The following is a 22,349-nucleotide window of genomic DNA, read 5'->3' as shown; positions in this document are numbered from 1 at the left end:
GTTGAGGTAAAAAACTACCTCCTAAATTGAGACGTCTCCATCAGACTCATATACAAACAAGGGGAAACAAAAGCAAAATAAAATAAATAATGGCCTTTTGTATAATGCCAGCATTTAGCTTTGTGTCCCCAAATGGCTGGAAAGGCTTGCTGGTCTTCGTCTCAAACCACTGCGCAGGAAACGCACAAGATCGCGCGGAATCGTGCCTGTAGCCAGCCACCGGCGTGAGGCAAGCACGCACAATCCTTCCGTGTTAACATGGCTCCGATGATCACTCCAGCGCACACAGACAAGAGCCCATCGTCCTCCCACGCAAAACAACCAAGCGACCGCCTCCAACAAACACCAGCACCAAGACAGCCAAAATGGCGAAAGGTGTCTTTTTTTCTCCAGTTCTCGAATATTGCACACTGGACTGATGTCACACTGTGCAATCATCGAGCGCTACTCAATCACGAAGGCCGGGGCGTGGCCTCCCTGTTACGAGTCGTCGGGGGGGGGGGGGGGTGGAAGGGGCAGCGTCTAGTCGTCTTTCAGGAGTGTTCAGCTGGGCGGGGCTCCTTTGCCGATCTGCATGTCTGGTAATGCTGTCAGCGATTAGGGTTGTTGTTATGGTGGCCCCTTTTGATGCAATAACAATGAAGGGGGAAATCACAGGGCAATTACACACTGGGGTTTATCCTTATAGACCGAGAGCCCAAGGGGGTCAGCCTAGCTGGAAAGTTAACCAATTTTCATGCATATAACAATGGTCCATGTGCATGTCCAATTGCCCCCAAATGCCCCCACCCCCAAAATTGAGCTCAATCATCTCTGCGAGTTAACCCGGTGAAACCTACAGGAAATAGTTCGGTATAGTCCAAGGTATCATGAATGACCACTGCCAGACATTTTCAGTGGTGGGGTGTGCCTGCCAGACACCCCCGAATGCCCCCCCCCCCCCCCATTGAACTGGACAGAATTCTGAGAAAATGTCAAATTTATCTCTTGATTCTGTGGCTTTGTAATTTACTCACAATTATCAATATAATTTACTCACAATTCCACCTTTTGTTCATGTGTGTGTTGTACCGTCCACCAAACAGTGATGACTCCATCTACATCTCGCTGTCTGATAATATGGACCAACTTCTATCTACCCATCCCAACTCTCTCTTCCTCATATGTGGTGATTTCAATTGTCACCATGCCAGTTGGCTGGGTGTGGGTACCTCTCTCACCAGCCATGGCTTTTCAGCAAAGGACTTCTGTGACTCACTGAGACTGACACAATCTGTCAATTTCCAGACCCGGATCTCAGTCAACGGAGCATCTTCTCTTCTGGACTTGGTTATGTCTAACTTCCCTGAAAATGTCTGCTGCTCTTCTTCTGCTCCAATCGGCTCATCTGATCATGTGCTTGTTAAAGTGGACATCTCTCTGACCATTCTCAGAGAGCCTCCTCAGCGTCGACGAGTCTGGCATTTCACTCAGGCCAACTGGCACAGTCTTCAAGCAGCCATCAATCATCTGGACTGGTCTCCCATCTCTACTGCCTCTGACATCAACTAATCCTGGGAATTCTCCCAAAGTAAATTGCTCTCTCTCATGCACAGATTTATCCCATCTCGTCTTCAGTTGTCATACCCTTCCTCCCGTCCATGGGACACGGAATCTTGTGGTGAGGCTATTGCCCAGAAACAACTTGCTTTCGTCTCCTGGAAAGCAAATCCAACGGAAGGAAATCTTATTTCCTTTCACAAAGCCCAAAACAAGTGTGTCCACCCTCAGGAGAGCCAGGAAACAATATCTCTCCGTTCTCAGGACCGAACTCTCTTATCTGTCTCCCTCTTCCAAATCCTGGTGGCAGCTGGTCAAATCTGTTTCTGGTGTTTGTTCCCCCTCCATCCCCTCCCTCACCTCAAACGGCCACACGGCTGACTCCGCACGTGAAAAAGCTGAATGCCTCAACTCTGTTTGCCTCTAAATCTTGTGTCCCAAACCCATCCCTCTCTGTACCCACCGTACCCAGTCGTACCCAGCTGCTCCTGGACTCTGTGTCCTTTCCTCCTGACAAGGTGGAAAAGTTTCTGTCAACCCTCGACTCTGATTCTGCAACTGGATATGACGGCATCAGCCCACGGGTCCTAAAATCCTGTTCTTCCGCTTTTTCACTCCCTCTCTCTGTTCTCTTCACCCTCTCTTTTGCTCAAGGTCATCTGCCATCTGCTTGGAAATCTGCCAACATCACCGCTTTGCACAAAAAAGGTGCAAAAACAGATCCCAGCAACTACAGACCAATCAGCCTTCTCCCAATTATCAGCAAAGTCATGAAATCCATCATTGCTTCAGATATGAAATCTTTCCTCTTCTCCAATGGCTTGATCTCTGATCATCAATTTGGTATCAGACCTGGTCACTCTACTCTGGACATGCTGCTTCTGCTTTCTCAACAATGGATGGAGGTCCTCAATGCCAAACAGGAAATTAGAGCTGTCTCCCTTGACATATCACGTGCCTTCGATACGGTCTGGCACCCCGCTCTGCTCACCAAACTCTCCTCTTTTGGTATCCTTGCAAATCTCCACGCATGGCTGGCGGACTTCCTCTCTAGTCATAGTCAACGTGTGGCCCTGAATGGGTTTCTCTCATCTCCTCTTCCTGTCCAGGCTGGAGTTCCCCAAGGCAGTGTTCTGGGCCCTGTGCCTTTTCTGGTCTTCATCAACGATCTCTCTGATCCCTGGTGTTGGGCTAGCGGCTAGGGTGCCGGCTTAGGATCCTAGGATCCTGGCTTCGAATCCCGGTCAATTGCTGAATTAACGCCAGGGGGGTTGACTCAGCCTGTCATCCTTCCGAGGTCGGCTAATTGAGTACCAGTTCACTGGTAATTCCCTGCTTGTCGTTAAAGGCGGCAAAAAGGGTTGGCGTCAGGAAGGGCATCCGGCCGTAAAACATTGCTTCAAAAAGGGGACCGAAAAACAACAACAACCACAGTTCCCGAAAAAGGCCAACCCCCGCTAGCGGGGAAAAATGGCCTCTAAAGGTGGTTTTGTATCAACGATCTCTCTGACTCTCTTGAAAATCCTCTCCATCTCTTTGCTGATGTCTCTACTCTCTGTCGCTCCATTCTTCATCCCTCAGATCGGCAGTCTGCAGCCTCCTCACTCTCTGCAGACCTGGACAAAATCACTGACTGGGCAAACAAGTGGAACATCTATAATTCCAGTAATCTCTGTCTGTCTGTACGTTTGTCTGTGACCGCTGTTTCTCGACAACCACGGGTCCGATATACTTTTAACTTGCCAGGTATATTGCTGGGGACCCGAGGATGTGCCTTTTCAAGGTTTCATATTAATCGGACAATTACTTACCGAGCTATGTCCAAAAAACGATTCAACCAATCAGAGAGCAGCGAACGATCGCGTGTGCCGAACGTGGAGGACACACTCTGCCTCGGATGGCACATTTGAGAGCGTATTCATTTATTTCACGTTTGCAAACTATGTTGGCGTTAAACTACGTTTTAAAACTGATAAAAACGAATTTGCGATTCATTCGCTTTCCTGCGCGTTTGTGCACGCGATGGCGATTTCTTTACCAAACTCCGGAAGCCGTTCGCTTTGGACCAAACCATTGCATGTAAATAGAGGGGGGGGTTCTGTGGTCGTTGCGAATGGACCAAACCATTCATGTAAATAGAGGGGGGGGGATTGTCACTGTACTCGCAAGCCGTTCGCCGTTCGCTTTGGCGTTGCGAATGGACCAAACCATTTCATGTAAATAGAGGGGGGGGATATAATTTTAGATAGATATATAGTACGGGCATATATATAGTACGGGCATGCCCTAGTATCTTTCAATCCTGACAAATCTCACACTCTTAAGATGTCTCTCCGAAAAGACCGACTGGACAACCCTCCCATCCACTTTCTGAATAATCCTCTCCAAGAAGTTCTGTCACTCAAGCTTTTGGGTCTCACTATCTGCCATGATCTTTCCTGGGAAAACCACATTTCAAATCTGGCCTCCAAAGCCAGTCGCCGACTGGGCATCCTCCGTCGTGCGAAGTCCTCCCTTGGCACACCTGAGCTCCTCGCCACATACAAGGCTTTCATCCGCAGCTCACTGGAATACTGCTCTCCCCTCTGGGCTGGTGCTCCTGCCTCACACCTAGCTAGTCTTCACACTGTTGAAACCAAATCGTTCGGAATCATTGGAATCTCCCGCAATGAAGCTAACTCCAAGGGCCTCTCACTCACTCACCGCAGGCAGGTTGGTGGTCTTTCCGTCTTCTACCGACTCCTCTCTGGCCTTGCCCCCCCAGCTCTCTCTGGGCTCTGTCCCGCAAATATTCCTACAGGTCGCACAAGATCTGCCTGCAACCCTCTTATGGTTAAACTGCCAAAATCAAGACTCTCTGCTCACCTTCACTCCTTCATTCCTCTTTTCTCCCACCTCTGGAACAAACTCTCTCACTCTCTTCAATCCCACTCCACCCTCCAGGTCTTTAAAACAGCTGTTCACCACCATCGCTTACCTTCCCCCATCCAAAACCTTGATCTTTTATACCCCCGCTAATGTCACCCCAATTCCACTTTTTTGAAATCCCAACTTCTGTCCTCGAAATCCTTGGTGTCCTTGTGTTTTATACTTCTCCGCCCCCCCCCTTCCCACGCCTCCCCCCCCCTTCCCACGCCTCCCCCCCCCCTTCCCACGCCTCCCCCCCCCCCAAGCCTTCTCCCTCCCACACATCTCCCTGCTCTCAAATGTTGTGTTTGTGTGCTTCCCCTTCTCTCCCCATCTTAGCTTCCGCTCCCTCTTTTTATATATTTTGTTTGTCTGGTTGATTTGTTTGTGAAGTAAATGTTAGCTCTTTCACGAGCCTCGATTCAGTTTCCAAAAAAAAAAAATCGCATGTATTTGACCAAGCCTGAACCTAGACAACAAGGTGCCAGGCATATTACTTTAGATGTATTACTTTTTGGGACACTTTTACCAGTATATATGTGGGAAATAAAGTCAGTTTTAAAATATCACTCAAGTAGTCAAGTTCTCTTTTTCACTGCAACCCAACTTATTTTACTAATGATCAGAATCATCAACACATCCAAGAAGATATTAGAAGCAGTACGAGAGGTAAGTTTTGTCACTTAAATTGCTCCCCATCGATATCATGGTGCCACCTATTATCTCATTGATTAAGCTTTAAAACTTGAAAGATTTAAGAGAAGTCTCTCCTTTGTAACTATACTCAGATTCAGTGTGTTTATGATGATGCAAAGCGAGCGGTACATGTACATCTACATCCCTTCGACATCATGTCGTTGTTCTACACATCAATCATGTACATCTACATCGACTGTGCCTTGCTGCCACCTTCTCGTCGGACCCTTGACATGAAGATTCGACGAGCGCAGTATGTAACAGCATTGTGGAGTTGGAAGTAGAAAGTATTGATGTGTGTGTGTGTGTGTGTGTGTGTGTGTGTGTGTGTGTGTGTGTGTATTGGGGTTTTATCCAAGGGGGTTGTGTCAAAGCATGTCCAATGAAAGTGGGGTTGTATCAAAAGCGGGCTGGTATGAAAGTGGGAAGGCGGAGTAAACCGGTCATCACTGCCAGCAGTTGTAAAGTGGCAGTTCTCGTTTTAATTATTTTTGAAAATATATATTTTTGTAATCAAAATCGAGGCTCGTGAAAGAGCGAAAATCTCCGGATCTTTTTGGCCTTTTGGGTCCTTGGAGTCTGTCGAGTCTTTGCAGTCTTCTGGGTCCTTGGGGTCTTCTGTGTCCCTGGGTGTCTTTTAGGTCCTCCTGCTCTTTTCGCACCTCTGGAGGGTGGCTGCTCACCATCATCTCAGGTCATCTCAGGTGAGTTAGCTAGACAAACACCAGGGACAAAACACCACAATGAGTTAAGGTTAAAAACAGTAAAAATTACATAAAAACACAACCAAGATGAAAAGATACAGTGCCTTCAGAAAGTATTCACCCCTTGACTTTTTCACTTTTTGTTGCATTACAGCCTGAATTTAAAATGGATGGAAAAAGGGGGATAGGTTCCCGACTGTTCGTGATTCATCGGGGAAAATCAAAAATCTCGAATATGCCCACAAAAGCTGGGAATGTCGAAGCAAACTGCGAATGGAATTGAAAACTTGTTTCGTGAAAAAACGCAAATGTCGATGGGCATGGTGGGGGATGGTTCATGCGCACAAACAACTGTTTTATGCGTGACAAGTGGAAGATGCTTTTAAAACTGTTATGTGCATGTGGAAGAGTTCACCGGAATCTCAAGACAACTGTGTCCCATTTAACTCACGTCTAAATGTGGGAATTTGCGAGATTGTTGACAAAGCTTATTCGATCTTGCGCAATCTCTCTGCCTACAAAGCAGTAAACAAAGGATATATTTTTGATTCCATGAATATTATGAAGGTCTCTCTGTTCTCTGAAAATGTATAAAAGTGAATGCAAATTAAAATTCAGGGTCGTCATTGGTGTTCGGCTGTATGGAGCTGAAACCAATGCGAACCATGGTGCCATGTACAGTCACGTGAAAAAGTAAGTACACCCCATGTAAAGTTTTGACTTTTTCAACATATTTCAACATACAGCTATTTGATCTTAATTTCAACAATATTGACAGATAAAGGTGATATAATATAACAAATATCATGAAACATTAACATTTTGTAGTCCATTGTAGAATTTAAATAAACATAAATGCAAATTATGCATGTGGAAAAAGTAAGTACACCCTTGGCTCTAATAGGTGGTATTGCCCCCTTTGGCAGAAACAACCTCAAGTAGGCGTTTCTTATAACTGTCTACCAGTCTCTGACATCGACTGGGAGAAATTTTTGCCTACTCCTCCATGCAGAATTCTTTCAGCTGTGCGATGTTTGAGGGGTTTCTTGCATGTGTGGAAGTGTAATTCAGTGTAACTTATTGATTGGCACTGGTAACTTATTGATTAAGACTGGTAACGAAGCTGATACATTTTACCTGCAACCTCTGTGAAAGCCGAGTTCGTAAATGAGTGTCAGGAGTGTGCCCGAACATGGTAATCTCTTGTCCACCTGGTCACAGCCCCAGGCTGGAGCACCCTCCTACTGTGTAAATGGAAATCACAGCAGGAGGGGAGCGAGTTGATGCCAGGGCTTGGTGCAATACATGACCTCGGGGCATCAGCGGAAGAAGGATTAACGTTTCAGCGGACAGAGGATTAAGTCCAGTTCGTCCATATAAACTAGAGCAAACGTGGAGTCGACAGGACTTGCTACGTGAAGCGCTGACCGAACGGGAGTGTCGGATGGAGAGAAGGACCAGCGAAAAGAGTTAACCTGATCCATTATATTATGCGGTATCATTTTGGTAATTGGATGAAGTGAATACAGTTTAATAAACTAGACCTTTTGTAACCTGTGTCCGGTCTTTGGAGTCCTGTGAGTCCCCCAGTACAAATTCCCTGACAATCTTGGAGGCACCGCTGACATCAATTGTACACACAAACAAGTCTTCTTTAAAAGGTGAGTGTGTCTTGTTTGGTCCAATATGATTTACGAACTTGGAAGTTATGGGTACATACATGGGGGAGCAGGTGGACTGGGGCTTCTTTGCGCACCGATGCCGCGATATAGGTGGCGTGAGCCATCACGAATGGGATTTCGATAAACGACTGTAGCAATTTATTCGTTTTTTTTTTCTAAATGATTTCTGTAAATACGTATTTTTGCGCTGGTTATTAAAGGGCCTTACTGTGACCTGGAAGCGGGCGGAGCAAGTGTGCACCTTGCGACCGCTTGCTTCCAGGACGTGTAAGGCCGGTACACTCGTTTACCCACCCGAACACGGATAAAGTACTACTTTTTTTTTTGCACTTGTTCGAAGCACTTGACTTGATCGGCGCTCGGCGAGCGACAGGGAACCGGGAAACGGAATTATATTTATATATATATATTTCCAATATGGTACACCGGCCACAACGATTTTAGCGATTATCCGAGTTTTTTTTTAACGATTTCTGTAAATACGTATTTTTCCTGCGCTGTGTAATTCTTCTGACACGCGCCACGAAGAAACGCACCACTGATGTGCATGAAGCGACTTGTTTGCCGGTTCGGTAAGGTCCGTCCGTACACGTGTACAATCGTGTACACCCGTTTTAAATAAATAATTTTTTTTCAGTTTTCCCGCCATGCCTATAAATTCATGACAGACAACCCCCCCTCATGCCGGTCCAGAATTATGATGAAAGATGGCGATTGAGAAAAAAATTGCATCAAATTTTGTCCAGGTCCATCAAGAAGCCTGTGAGACATGCTTCACGGTTGAATAAAAAACCACCGTTTAGAGTACTTCTTTTTTTGTTCAAAGCACTCGACTTGGAGCCAGCGACTTGCTCGGCGGGGGATATAATTTTAGATATATATATAGTACGGGCATGCCCTAGTGAGAGATAATTACAGGAAATGGTGTTTGTGAGTAACAACCACCCTCTGGTCGAGGCTCATAGAAGGGGTGATGCTTACTGATTCGGCACGCTTACAATAGGTGTTAATGGTGGGATGTCAGAGGTTTTGGTGTGGGTTAATGTTCACACTGTTTTGGAAAATAATGCTCGATGCAACATGATCCTAAAAAAAAAAAGAACCCAGCCCTACATCGAAAGAAACTAGAAAGGGAAAGAAGTTGAAAATTGAAGAGAAATTAAAAATGGAAGACGGTGATTTGGATACGATGCAAGAAATTGACGAGGAAGTTGAGCAGTTGCACAAAAGTGAATCTGAATTGACAAAGAAGGGTGGTTCTGTGGTCGTTCGTTTTGGCTTTGCGAATGGACCAAACCATTCCATGCAAATAGGAGGGTGGTTCTGTGGTCGTTCGTTTTGGCTTTGCGAATGGACCAAACCATTCCATGCAAATAGGAGGGTGGTTCTGTGGTCGTTCGTTTTGGCTTTGCGAATGGACCAAACCATTCCATGCAAATAGGAGGGTGGTTCTGTGGTCGTTCGTTTTGGCTTTGCGAATGGACCAAACCATTCCATGCAAATAGGAGGGTGGTTCTGTGGTCGTTACTGCCACGTGGTTTCAAAGTTTTGTTGTTGTTGTTTGCACGCATGTTTTTGCAAGCACGTACGGGCGAGCACGTACGTGCGGGCACGCCCTAGTATATATAAATTGAGGTAATATTAAGTTATGGAATTAATTGCTTTCAACAATGCAAAGGGTGATAAAATATGGGATTTTAATGGGATTTTTTAATGGGATATTGGTTTCGGAATGTTTAGAGGTCATTGCAATGTGATAATAACTTGTTGGAACTTGCTGTTGGAACTTGTTGTTGGAACTTGCTGTTGGAACTTGTTGTTGGAACTTGCTGTTGGAACTTGTTGGAACTTGTTGTTGGAACTTGTTGTTGGAACTTGTTGTTGGAACTTGCTGTTGGAACTTGTTGGAACTTGTTGTTGGAACTTGTTGTTGGAACTTGTTGGAACTTGCTGTTGGAACTTGTTGTTGGAACTTGTTGGAACTTGTTGTTGGAACTTGTTGTTGGAACTTGTTGTTGGAACTTGCTGTTGGAACTTGTTGTTGGAACTTGCTGTTGGAACTTGCTGTTGGAACTTGTTGTTGGAACTTGTTGTTGGAACTTGTTGGAACTTGTTGTTGCAACTTGCTGTTGGAACTTGCTGTTGGAACTTGTTGGAACTTGTTGTTGGAACTTGTTGTTGGAACTTGTTGTTGGAACTTGCTGTTGGAACTTGTTGGAACTTGTTGTTGGAACTTGTTGTTGGAACTTGTTGTTGGAACTTGCTGTTGGAACTTGTTGTTGGAACTTGTTGTTGGAACTTGTTGTTGGAACTTGTTGTTGGAACTTGTTGTTGGAATGAATGGGAACATTCAAATGTTGGGTTTTGCTAACGTTTCCACAACGTCGCTACAACGTTTCACTTTCGTTGTTGCAACGTTTTGCTCCAACGTTTTGGGGACATTCGAATGTCAAGTGAATCGAATGAGAATTCAGGAATTATTTCATTATTAACGATTAATGAAGTACTTATTTAATTAATTACATTTCTTATTACATTACAGTAATTACATTAGGGTAATTACCTGAGGTAATTACAGTAATTACAGTTCCGGTAATTACAGTAATTACAGTAATCATTACAGTAATTGCAGTAATCTTATTACAGTAATTACATTACATTAACTCAGGCACCTTTTGAGTAAGGAAGCTGATATTTGGACATGACACTGACCAAGTGATGTGGCTGTCAAGGAAATATTGATTTATTGATTAATCATTTAATAAATTAACTCGTTGATTTATAAATGACTTATTTAATTAAAATTCCTCAGAGATACATCTTCGGATGAGATACTTGCAGATTGGTTATGCTATGAGCCAATTGATTAAGGAAAATATTTTGTGATGGCCATATTGGCAATTTCGTGGCCATATTCGTGGCAACTCAGTTAGTGCCACTGCACCTTTAAAATGCATCCCTGCGTTCATTTTTCGATCGATTGAGTTGAAATTTTGAACAATCGGATCTGGACTGTCGTTGTTAACGACTCTAGCACGCACTCGTCCAATCAGGATGGAGCGGTATGGTCCCCGGATCATCACTGCCCGCAGTTTTAATTAATTTTACTTTTTCTCTTGGGCATATAATTTTGAAGACATGCATGTCATGATAGAGGAAATGTTTGTTCTGTTAAACGGAATAAATGTTGTTTATTTGTGTGGGTGTGTATTTTTGTGAATTTGGATATATTTTTCACGACTAATTCCAGTTAACATCCTGCACAATTTGCTCGTTTGCTGGCCGAGTCGAAATTGCGTTGAGTTTCTATGGCATGCGCCATTAAAAGCGCAGTGTAATGGTTGAGCTCCCTTTATTTCGTTTTGGTCATGCGGATGAGCAAACAAAGTGACAAATGCTGCGACTGGAGCAGTAAAGGCGATGTTTTTTAAATGGAAACGATTTAATGAGGAATTAAAAGTGGGAGGGGGCAACACCACGCATACCTCTTTTAAGGTGTGTATAAACCCTGGAATAAACGTGGGAGGGGGCAACACCACGCATACCTCTTTTAAGGTGTGTATAAACCCTGGAATAAACGTGGGAGGGGGCAACACCACGCATACCTCTTTTGAGGTGTGTATAAACCCTGGAATATTTCAGCAATCAATACGATGCTGAAATGATGTAATTTATTGTGTAATATGGTCGACCTTGGGTTTGTTTGGGTTTGTTGTTTATTTTTGTGGGTGTCTATTTTGAGTATTTTGGATATATTTTCACGACTAATTCCAGTTATCGTCCTGCAAAAGGTCTGCTCGTTCTTTTCCTTTGAGTCGTAAATTCCTGTTGAACTCTCATTAAAAAGCGGAATTAAGTACGCTGTGTGATGATGGAGATCCTTGATGACGAATCAGGAATAGTGAATGAGCAGACAAATATCACGGATGGTACACCAGATAGGGAAAATGTAGATGAAACCCCCTTTGCTCAGGTGCTGTGTAGCGCTGCACAAAGATCCATATGAGCGGGGCCTGGGTGCTGTGTAATTAGTACACAAAGAACCAATTACTAGGGTGCTGAATAAACACAAAGATCCATTTTTGGAGCTGGTTCTCCCGGTGCTGTGATTTATTCAAAGAACCAAATCTTGCAAGAATTAAGATATGATTTGTCGACATTAGAAATACTTTAATATATGTAACGATTTTGTAACGATCATCCTGCAAAAGGTCTGCTCGTTCTTTTTCCTTTGAGTCGTAAATTCCTGTTGAATTCTCATTAAAATGCGGAATTAAGTACGCTGTGTGATGATGGAGATCCTTGATGACGAATCAGGAATAGGGAATGAGCAAACAAATATCACGGATGCTGCGGCTGGAGCAGGGGAAGCGATTTTTGAATTGTTCAGTGATTATTCGATATTGTTATGACTTATTGTCAATAGGTATACTAAGTGGCCATGAGGTAGCCTGTTGCTATGTACAGTTTTATTCTATTGTTGATTATACCACATAGCTGTGGTGATAAAGGAAATGTTCGTTTTAAATAGATGATTATGATAGGACCATGACTATAAAATCATGATGATTATTATGAATGATATCATAGGGTTCAAATGCAGAATGCTGCATGAACTTGGGAAAGAACTTTCAAGCCCTATGGGATAAATTGGGTGTTACAAGCGATGGAGTTTCAAAATTTAGCATGATTGAAGAAATTTTACAGTCTTATTTCAGGAGTTTTACGAAATTTATATTGCCAAGAGATTTTGGATACTATTAAAAGAAAAATGATGAGATATTTTTCCCAATGAACTTTAATATCTGCCATCCATTTTGGCTGTCTCACGAATGAAGGATGAGTTGCCTTTAGTGGTTGCAAAGAAAATTTGTGGAGACCAGGCAAAATGGGGAAATATGTCAGATATGACCCTAGGACAGGACGGTGATTCATCAATTGACATGAGGTACGAACCAGAGGTGACGACCGATGAGTCGATCTCAGTCAATGGATGGACCTGTCCTGACATCATTGGGGAAAGGGCTTATGCAAGGAGTCATTCAAAATGATTAATTTGATTTATTGATGAATATTGATGAATTAATTGAAATTGAATAATTGATTGAATTGTTAATTGATTGAATCTAATTGATTGAATTTAATTGCATAAATTGAACTGAATAAATTGAATTGAATATATTGATTGTTTGATTGATGAAAATGCGGTCTCAAGAAAGAAGCTTTGATATCTTTGCGTGATATTAACAATGTGGAGACAACCTGGGAATATTGAGCAAGGTGGTGAGTTTATATACAGATATATATGTGCGGTTACCATTGTGTGATTTCCCCGTCAACAGAGCGGACACCTGAGGATTCACCCATTTCATACTGACCCTCCGGCTCATCTGCAAATACTGATCTGTGAGATTGGATTGTGCAAAAGCCACGGCTGAGGGAGATTCTCTGGAAATCACCGTGTGAACAGGTGGAGAGACCCTTCCTGGAGGTACGAGTGAAGCTTTAGAGGAACAAACTACAACACATCCAACGCTACTTTGATAAAAGGCAGAATGGGAAATGGAGCCTGCAAGAATACACAAGGACAACAAGAGATTCCACAAAAAGGTACTTGTACACATCATATGTACGACCGTTATGGTGCAGAAGCTATAAGGCAGGTCGAGAATTGGTATTTGTGGACAAAGGGACATGATGAGGAGTTTCCAAGAGATGGTACATTTGAGCGAAGTCGATTGGAAAGATTGGAACAAAGATTGAAAGCCAGGAAGAGACAGAATCTAACGGTAGACTGGCTTGCATTCCATCTTTGGGATGGTGAATCCAGACAACGGGAACAGCAAGAACGGATAACGGAACTAGAACTTAAAATAAAAAGGATACAGGATACAGTGGAGGAGACAAATGCACAACTGCCCTCGAAATTAGGAATGAAAGTGACAGTTGTCCCATCTGATTTCCAGTTGTCTCCCCAAAAAGGACGGTACAGAGAATTTTTTCGTGTTTCAGGAGATAACGAGAGATTGCAGTGGCAACTCAGGGATGTAGAGATGCAGCCCAGCAATACAAGTGCACAGGCGCACAGATCAGACAACGACAGAAACCGGTGTTTCGAGTGTGGAAAGATGGGACATTGGAGAAGAAGATGTCCGTATGTCAACAGGAAGACAAGGTCATGGGGCAAACCAAGATGAAGGGTACCAGTGCTTACCGGTACCTCAGACAATGATTAGGCCTTCATTGCTGCAAATCCCAAATGATGATTGGCCTCAACAGATTCGATTACTGGACAAACATGAATAACTGTCGATGATTCTTGTGTCTGAAAAGTTTTCAGAGCAAGAATGATTCATTTTTTCTTTTTTGCTTGTTAACAAATTAATAATTAATTGATCAAATGCCAAAATTGGATCTTCTATTTTGGGCACAGCAATTTTAAATTTACAAAGTTTGGAACAATTGCGTTGCAATTTTTGGCAAACCAAGTGACAAGAGTCACATGATGATCAGGTGGGAATTTCGGACTATTGTTCCGCACGATTGATAGGTCAATGGTCGACTGACATGCAAATGGGTGTGTAGTCAAAATTTGGATAGATTATTGTGAAGGCTGAAAGGGTAATTTCAATGTGACATCATGAGGTTTTCTAAGAATGGACTTTTGGTTTATTTGTCTATAAGCATTTTGAATTTGATTGACAAATTTTATGAAATTGAAATAAAATTGACACCCATCTGATCTGTAAATAATGGTTCCAACGCAAACAAATATGCATAATGCATGTGTGTGTGTGTTTTTGTGTATCAATCTTACAAGATTGTTGACACCGACAGTGTGCCTGTCTGGAAATGGATAGTTTTATGTGGATGGGATTGGGATATGTGGATGGGATTGAATATCCAGAGAATCCGTAAAATAAAATAGAAATATAATTTGATTATGAACATTATCTCTTTTGTCAAGGGAAATGGAATATAAAAAAAATTTGATGTGCTGGGTTATGAGCAGCCATTAATTCATAGTAAAATTGTGAGTAATTTTGGGATTCCATTTTTTGATAGAATGTATATGAGAATAACATCTATTTATGGATATGAGCTTCATAAAAGGAAATGAGGAAGTACAAAATCATCCAAATTTGGGAGAGGTCTTACACTGACTTCCCAGAATACTCTGCTCATGGATTTTATATATATAAACTTGAATTTTATCAGCATATAAATTGTGCTGTATGTATGGATGTGTTTTAGGCATAGATGATATGGGAAAAGAGTAAAGAAAATTTTGCTGGTTTGAACTATTGTGGGTTTTCAGTTCTGGAGTTCAAACAAAGTCACTGGTTAACAGATGAGAAAGGATAGTAAATAAATTATTCTCTGCTGGGCAAATTAAGTACGATATTACTAAGACTTATGAGAGCTATTGTTCCGCCTTACAGCAGTGGAAAATTATTGGAAAAAATTAGATCCAACATAATGAATCTATAAAAGAATGTGATAGGGATAATATCCTCAATTTGTACTAATTATTTGATTGTGGGTAAAGGAATTAAGTCATCGTAGTGGATTGTTAACAGCAGCCTGAAAATGTCCTGAGAGTGTGCATCCATGTAATCAGAAATCCCAGATTTGTTTTTACAAACAACATTTTGGTAGAGGTCTTGTGTGGAACACTTCCTTGGTAGATAAAAAACGGTACTGCATGCTGGCAGCCACTTTTGCGGCCAGTTAGGCCAAACAAATTGAGAGGAAATTGTAGTTAAATACGTAAGTTACACATGGCTATTTGTAAAAAAGGAAATTTGTTGAGATGGGAAACATTTTTTCGAAGGTTTATTAAGGTGTTATAATATGACATGTGGCAAGGCAAACTATTGGATGGGAAAATTAGATCTGGCTATAGAATAAATTTATTGACCCCTTGAAGTTAATCCTTCGAATCATTGTTTCACTGGCATTTTTGTTCAAATTGGAAATAGTTTGGTAGAGCTTTGGTTAAAACCTTTGGTTGCGGTATCTTGGAACGAATTGATAAACCATAGGAGATTGATAAGAATAGAAACAAAGATGGACCCAAAATAGAAAGTTGGATTCATGCCCCTCATTGCAAACAAGCACATGGGGCTAAGGTGGACGATCCCACAGAAAATGAGGCTGCACCTAGCAGCCCAGCAGAACATTCAGTGGTAGATAAATGATAGTAGTGATTTACAGTCATTTGAATTACATTTTAACACCCCTTGCATTGATAAACACTACATTTTCAACATGTGATATTCCTACTTGGGATAGTGACATTTATTTGCCTACATGACATACAATTACCTGCTGATATTAATACAACATGAGTGAAAAATGTATCACAACTACACTCATGATCAGGGGATTGAGTTCAACCCCGGGAGATAGGGGGATCATTTGTAAGACAAATAATCTGATTATGTTACATATTAAGGGATTTTCTTTATTTACCTTTTAGGAAGCTTGTTAGTTTGGTATATAATGTCTACAAAGAGTAGCAGACTTGTTTGTTGGTTTAGTAGTTATATTGGCAATTGTTTTAGTGGTGGCTTGCTTGAAAGCCTTAGTGACGGTGTGTTTGAATAAGGTAACCAACAACACGATGATAACGCATGAAGTGACAAATGAGGAAAGAAATGTGGATCCAGAAAAGGAAGACTTTTATGGTGACATAAACAGTAGAATTAAGATAATGGCATAACGACAATGTTATGAGTTGTGTCAATTACAATATCAGTGAACTCATATCACCACAAGTGCCACACTGTTAAGGGAAAAAGAGGGAAAAGAAAAAGTGGAGAGGAATTATGGTAATAATACATTATGCTTAATTTGTTGGTTTGGGAAAATTGTTGTTGGGAATTAGGTATTCCCGTTTGTGATTGTAATCATATACAATTGATTTTCTTAGAGTAGTGCTAAAATACCTGCATGAGTTAATTTTTGAACTATATTAACCTGAAAGCAATTGTGGATGCTATTCTTAGTTTAGTAATAAAATACATACCTGATTGAATATTATTTGTGTGACGCATATAAATGAATATAACTTTTGTGTTAAGGAAAAACAGCAAATTGTTGAATGTGAAACTATCGGAAGATATACATGATTATGCTGATTTCATGGTAAGATGTACCCTATCTGATTCAGTGTGTGCGGAAAGCAGATTCAGATGTGACTGAGCATAAGGATAAGACGAGATCACATTTTGAAGGGAGTGCTAACGGAATTGGGAAGAAGTTCGAGAAAGAAAATTTGTGGCTAAAAATGAAGTTAATCATGGCATACACCCTCTTTCTCAAAGAATGATGAAGACATTCTCCCGTGTAACTTGGAGATGAATGCTTACCTTCACCAAGGAAATTTATGTGACCATTTGCCTGGATCACACTGCAACATATGAAAGAAAGGCGATCACTTACTCTTGTTCGAAGGCTTCGAACATTCATCACATCAGAAGTTGCAGGACAACGACATTTTACCTGCAACCTCTGTGAAATGCGGGGACATATGTTATTACTTCACCAACGCCCGGGGAACCAGCATGGAGCTGCAAAAAAAAAACGGCTGTGCCCTTGTCACAACAGCTGTGCACGATTCTGCTGGTTGCTCCTGGTAAGGACCATGAATGACCTGAACACCATGGTCCCAACATCATTGTGGATGCATCCGGCATCCCTGTTCCACATCTTGCTGGCCAATCAACGTCACACCAATACTGGCTGCCCACTCATAATGAGGGAGGAGGCAAGTCGACTACAACTGGGCGAAGGCCTTGTTCAAGGAATCATTATGGTTCACAGCAAAAAGTGGCAAGAATGCTACAAGGAGAGCAGGGTCAGTCTATGACTCCGCAATGTTACCACAACAGCGAAATCCTACACGAAGTAGTGCAGGAGCTATGAAGACATTAGGAGAAAATGTTTCATACCTGGATTCAAACACAAGTGATCAGCCCTTCCTTTCAAACAAAGTCAACATTTGTGTGGAGGCAAACGTTTTTGCCAGATGGTGCAGATGCTTTACAAAACTTGAAAATGAAGTGAAATTGTTGTATCTTGGTGATGGTGAAGTGTTGTTTTGAAAATATATTTGTGATGCAAATGCAATAGATTGAACAATATGGAAGGAGTCAATGACCAACGAAATGTTTTGTGATTCTTGCAGGATGACGGTGTATGCCTAAGGGAATTTGATTACCAAAGTGATTGATTATTTACTTATACTTGTAATGATGTTTACTTGTAGTGATTGATTGTTTACTTATATTGATGTTTAGATTAATGGTTAATATAAACAAAAACAAAAAGATGAGGGAATTGTGGAAGTGTAATTCAGTGTAACTTATTGATTGGCACTGGTAACTTATTGATTAAGACTGGTAACGAAGCTGATACATTTTACCTGCAACCTCTGTGAAAGCCGAGTTCGTAAATGAGTGTCAGGAATGTGCCCGAACATGGTAATCTCTTGTCCACCTGGTCACAGCCCCAGGCTGGAGCACCCTCCTACTGTGTAAATGGAAATCACAGCAGGAGGGGAGCGAGTTGATGCCAGGGCTTGGTGCAATACATGACCTCGGGGCATCAGCGGAAGAAGGATTAACGTTTCAGCGGACAGAGGATTAAGTCCAGTTCGTCCATATAAACTAGAGCAAACGTGGAGTCGACAGGACTTGCTACGTGAAGCGCTGACCGAACGGGAGTGTCGGATGGAGAGAAGGACCAGCGAAAAGAGTTAACCTGATCCATTATATTATGCGGTATCATTTTGGTAATTGGATGAAGTGAATACAGTTTAATAAACTAGACCTTTTGTAACCTGTGTCCGGTCTTTGGAGTCCTGTGAGTCCCCCAGTACAAATTCCCTGACACATGCACAGCTCGTTTCAAATCCCCCCACAACATCTCGATGGGATTTAGATCCGGGCTTTGACTAGGCCGTTCCAGAACCCTCCATTTCTTTCTCTTCAGTCATTCCTTGGTGGATTTACTGGTATGTTTAAGGTCATTGTCATGTTGTAAGGTCCACCTTCGGTTGAGCTTCAACCTTCCGACAGATGGCCTCACATTATCCTCAAGCACCCTCTGGTACAATGAAGAATTCATAGTGGATTCTATGATGGTGAGCTGCCCGGGCCCTGATGCAGCAAAGCTGCCCCAAACCATAATATTTCCACCACCATGCTTTACAGTTGGTATCAGGTTCTTGTGGTTAAATGCTGTCTTTGGTTTTCGCCAAACATGTCTTCTGGTACTGTGGCCAAATAGCTCTACCTTCGACTCATCTGTCCAGAGCACATTGTTCCAGAAGTGCTGGTCTTTGCCGAGGTGTTCATTGGCAAACTTTATTCTTGGCCTGATGTTCTTTCTGGACAGCAAAGGTGTCCTGGCATACCTCCCATGTAGATCAAATTTGTGCAGCCTCATTCTAATGGTAGTCTCGTGCACTTTGACATCAACAGTGGCAAGAGCTACATGTAGGTACCGTGATGACATTCTGGGGTTCTTCAAGACTCTTTCAGCATCTTGCGGTCTGCTCTCGGGCTGAACTTGCTGGGGCGGCCTGGCCTGAACAAGTTGGCAGTTGTTTGGAATCTTCTCCACTTGTAGATGATCTTCCGGACAGTCGAATGAGTGATTTCAAATTGTTTGGAGATCTTTTTAAATCCCTTCCCAGACTCGTAGGCATCTATAACCTTCTTTCTGAAGGCCTCAGAGAGCTCTTTTGATCTACGCATGGTGATGCCGCACACTTCAACAACAAAGAGCAAACCAAACGAAATGTCTGAGGTTTAAATAAGACAGGTTCCTCCAAGATCCTCTCTAACGATGTTCTAATCATTTGCACCTGAGCTGGTGCACCTGATTCTAATTTTAGGTATTTGAAGTAGTGATAAATGTAAGGGTGTACTTACTTTTTCCACATGCGAAATTTCCATTTATGTTTATTTAAATTATACAATGGACTACAAAATGTAAATGTTTCATGATATTTGTTATATTATATCACCTTTATCTATCAATATTGTTGAAATGAAGATCAAATAGCTGTATGTTGAAATGTGTTGAAAAAGTCAAAACTTTACATGGGGTGTACTTACTTTTTCACGTGACGGTATATGGTCTTGTATCTGAATAAATGTCTTGTATATCTTGATCCGACTCAAGAAGGGGCTCATTCCGACCCGGGGGGAAATGGGGCAAAAGGGTAGAGCCTTGACATGCACAGCCGGTGGGAAATGGTTTGAGAGTGGTGGACATGATTTTACGCATGGCATGTGGAAGTTGCTTTCAGAAGTGATGTGTGCGAAGCTGGTGGGAAATGTTTTTTCATCAGAGAAAATGTCAACGTTTTTACAAACACTAATGCACATGATTATAGTTTTCATTAAATTCTTACAAATAAAATTCCAAAAGTTTGGCTTACTCTTTTGCTGCGAGTGTCATGTTACTTTATCGAAAACGAACAGTTTGTGCTTCGATCTTGCTTGATTCCCAAAGCCCATCATGACCCCGGCAATAGTTGAACGTTTTAACTGTAATGGCTTGAAGGATGATACGGTGTTCTGTATTATCTTACGAATATAAATGTTGAGTTTAAATTGCATCATTTCAAATGTACTGGTATCACAGCCTAGTGTTAGAATTTCATTTTATTTTAGATTCAAAACAAAAGTTCATTTTCACTTACGTTTTATGAACCAGTCTCGCTGATCGGCGCAAGACTTACACCCCATATATTACACATTAATCTTGTGCGGACTAAAGGAATCAGGAGACTTCAAACTAAACAATAGATGGCTAATTAAATAATCACTCGGTTCCCGATCAAAAATAAATAAAATAATTATGTAACAAACCAAGCAACCCAACTCCCCATGTCATATCGCATCTATAAGCATCCCCCCCCCCCCCCTCCCACTCCTCCCCATGCGGAGAATTTGCAATCATCTCTGTGAACCAGGCTTTTCCTGAAACAGAAAATACTAATAATATTAACTTGGGATCCCTAACCCGTAGGTGAAAAGGGATAATCAACTTAGTACCAAGTCAGTCCGTGGGTGGGCGGGAAAAAATTTCTGCATCCGCCAAAAACCGCGAATATGTAGGACACAGGGCCGCAAATGTAGAGGCAGGTTGCATTTTATCAACCGCGAATGTCGGGGTCCAACGGTATGTAATTTACATTCATATTGAGTATCCTGAGTTAATACCCTCGCATAAGCACTTTTGGCAGCGATTACAGCTTTGAGTCTTCTTGGGTATGTCTGTAACAGCTTTTCACATCTGGATTTGGGGACTTGCTCCCATTCTTCCTTGCAGATTTGCTCAAGGTCTTTCAAGTTGGATGAGAGCATCGGTGAACAGCAATCTTCAGGTCTTTCCACAGATTCTCAATGGGATTCAAGTCTAGGATTTGGCTGGGCCACTCAAGGACTTTTACGTTCTTGTTCTATGCCTCCTCACAATTCTATCTCAGAGTTCTATGGACAGTTCCTCGAACTTCATGGTGGAGTTCCTGTTCCAACATGCACTGCCAACTCTGGGACCTTGTATAGAAGGTGTGTTTCTTTCGAAATCATGTCTAACCAATTAAATTGGCCACAGCTGGACTCCAATAAAGTTATGGATACATCTCAAGGAAGATCAACGGCAATTGCATGCACATGAGCTCAATTTGGAGTGTCATAGCAAAGGGGTTGAATACTTATTTACTCAAGACATTTCAGCTTTCATTTTTAATTAATATGTAAAAATTTCGAAAAAGAAATTCCACTTTGACATTATGGGGTATTATGTGCAGATCAATGAGAAAAAAAATCTCAGCTTCAGGCTATAATGCAACGAAATGTGAAAAAAAGTCAAGGGGTGTGAATACTTTGTGAAGGCGCTGTTGATGGCACAACGGATCCGATTTGAAAACTTAGCTTTGATAAACTGGAAAGAGGATCAAAGTCTAGCGCACTCAGACCCAGAACTGGAAGTTTATGTTTATTTTGTCCATTACTTTCCCTGCTGCCCTGTTGTCAGTTCATGCTCTCTATCATTTGCTCTTACATGCTCTTCCATTATACATCATTTGCTCTTCCATCTTGCAGAGAAACAACACGAACAGAAGATATTAAAAGAGTGCAAAAGGGCGGCTGCTTACCTTACAAGTTTGTAAAAAGGAATTTTTTGTTTAAACCACGCGTGCTCTGAAATCTTCTGCAAAACAATGTGTTGGAATCAAATATAAACACGATCAGGAAACACCTTCACAAGTGAACAACAGTATTGTGCTCCACAGCAACAGGTCAGCAACCCCAGCATGTGTGAACATACTTGTTCATGCAAATCAAATCGTCGAAAACGGTATCAAACCCTCACGTTCATAGTGAGTCTTTCTTTTGGATTGACCCGAAGCATCCCGGTCAAAAGGGAAGTCAATTGCTTGTCTGCACATGGTGGTGGTTTGTACACGAAGCTATTGCTGACATCTCCCTGTGAAGTAACAAAACAAATGTATTCGTGACAGAATCCAAAAGCATCATCGCACTCAAATACTGTACTCGCATTTACCAAATAAGCATAAGCATCTTCCAAACAATCAATCTCTTATGCAATAACCAAGACTTCACTCTGAACGAATAAAATACATTTTGATTCATGAAATAAAATATGCTTTAAAATACAGAAGTTTTCTTTGTTAACCAAAAAACAAACCCTCTTCACTCAACAATGAATATGAAGTCTATTGGTTTATCTATATATATAAAACACAGTGTGTGTGTGTGTGTGTGTGTGTGTGTGT

The 22,349-nt window shown here is 41.9% G+C and overlaps 1 long non-coding RNA gene across 1 annotated transcript; it reads right to left on the bottom strand.

The window, feature by feature from the left end:
• Positions 1-5,492: 5,492 nt before the first annotated feature.
• On the bottom strand, positions 5,493-22,014 carry LOC144889783 (uncharacterized). Its single transcript, XR_013622067.1, has 3 exons — positions 21,926-22,014; positions 21,708-21,763; positions 5,493-5,855 (listed from the first exon to the last, which is right to left on the bottom strand). It is a non-coding gene; the product is annotated as an uncharacterized LOC144889783 (long non-coding RNA).
• Positions 22,015-22,349: the final 335 nt, after the last annotated feature.

The sequence above is a fragment of the Myxine glutinosa genome, chromosome 1, assembly GCF_964187855.1.
Source record: "Myxine glutinosa chromosome 1, kmMyxGlut1.1, whole genome shotgun sequence".
Classification (NCBI taxonomy): Eukaryota; Metazoa; Chordata; class Myxini; order Myxiniformes; family Myxinidae; genus Myxine; species Myxine glutinosa.
The sequence above is the reverse complement of the archived record's forward strand: the minus strand, read 5'-3'. Positions and strand labels throughout refer to the sequence as shown.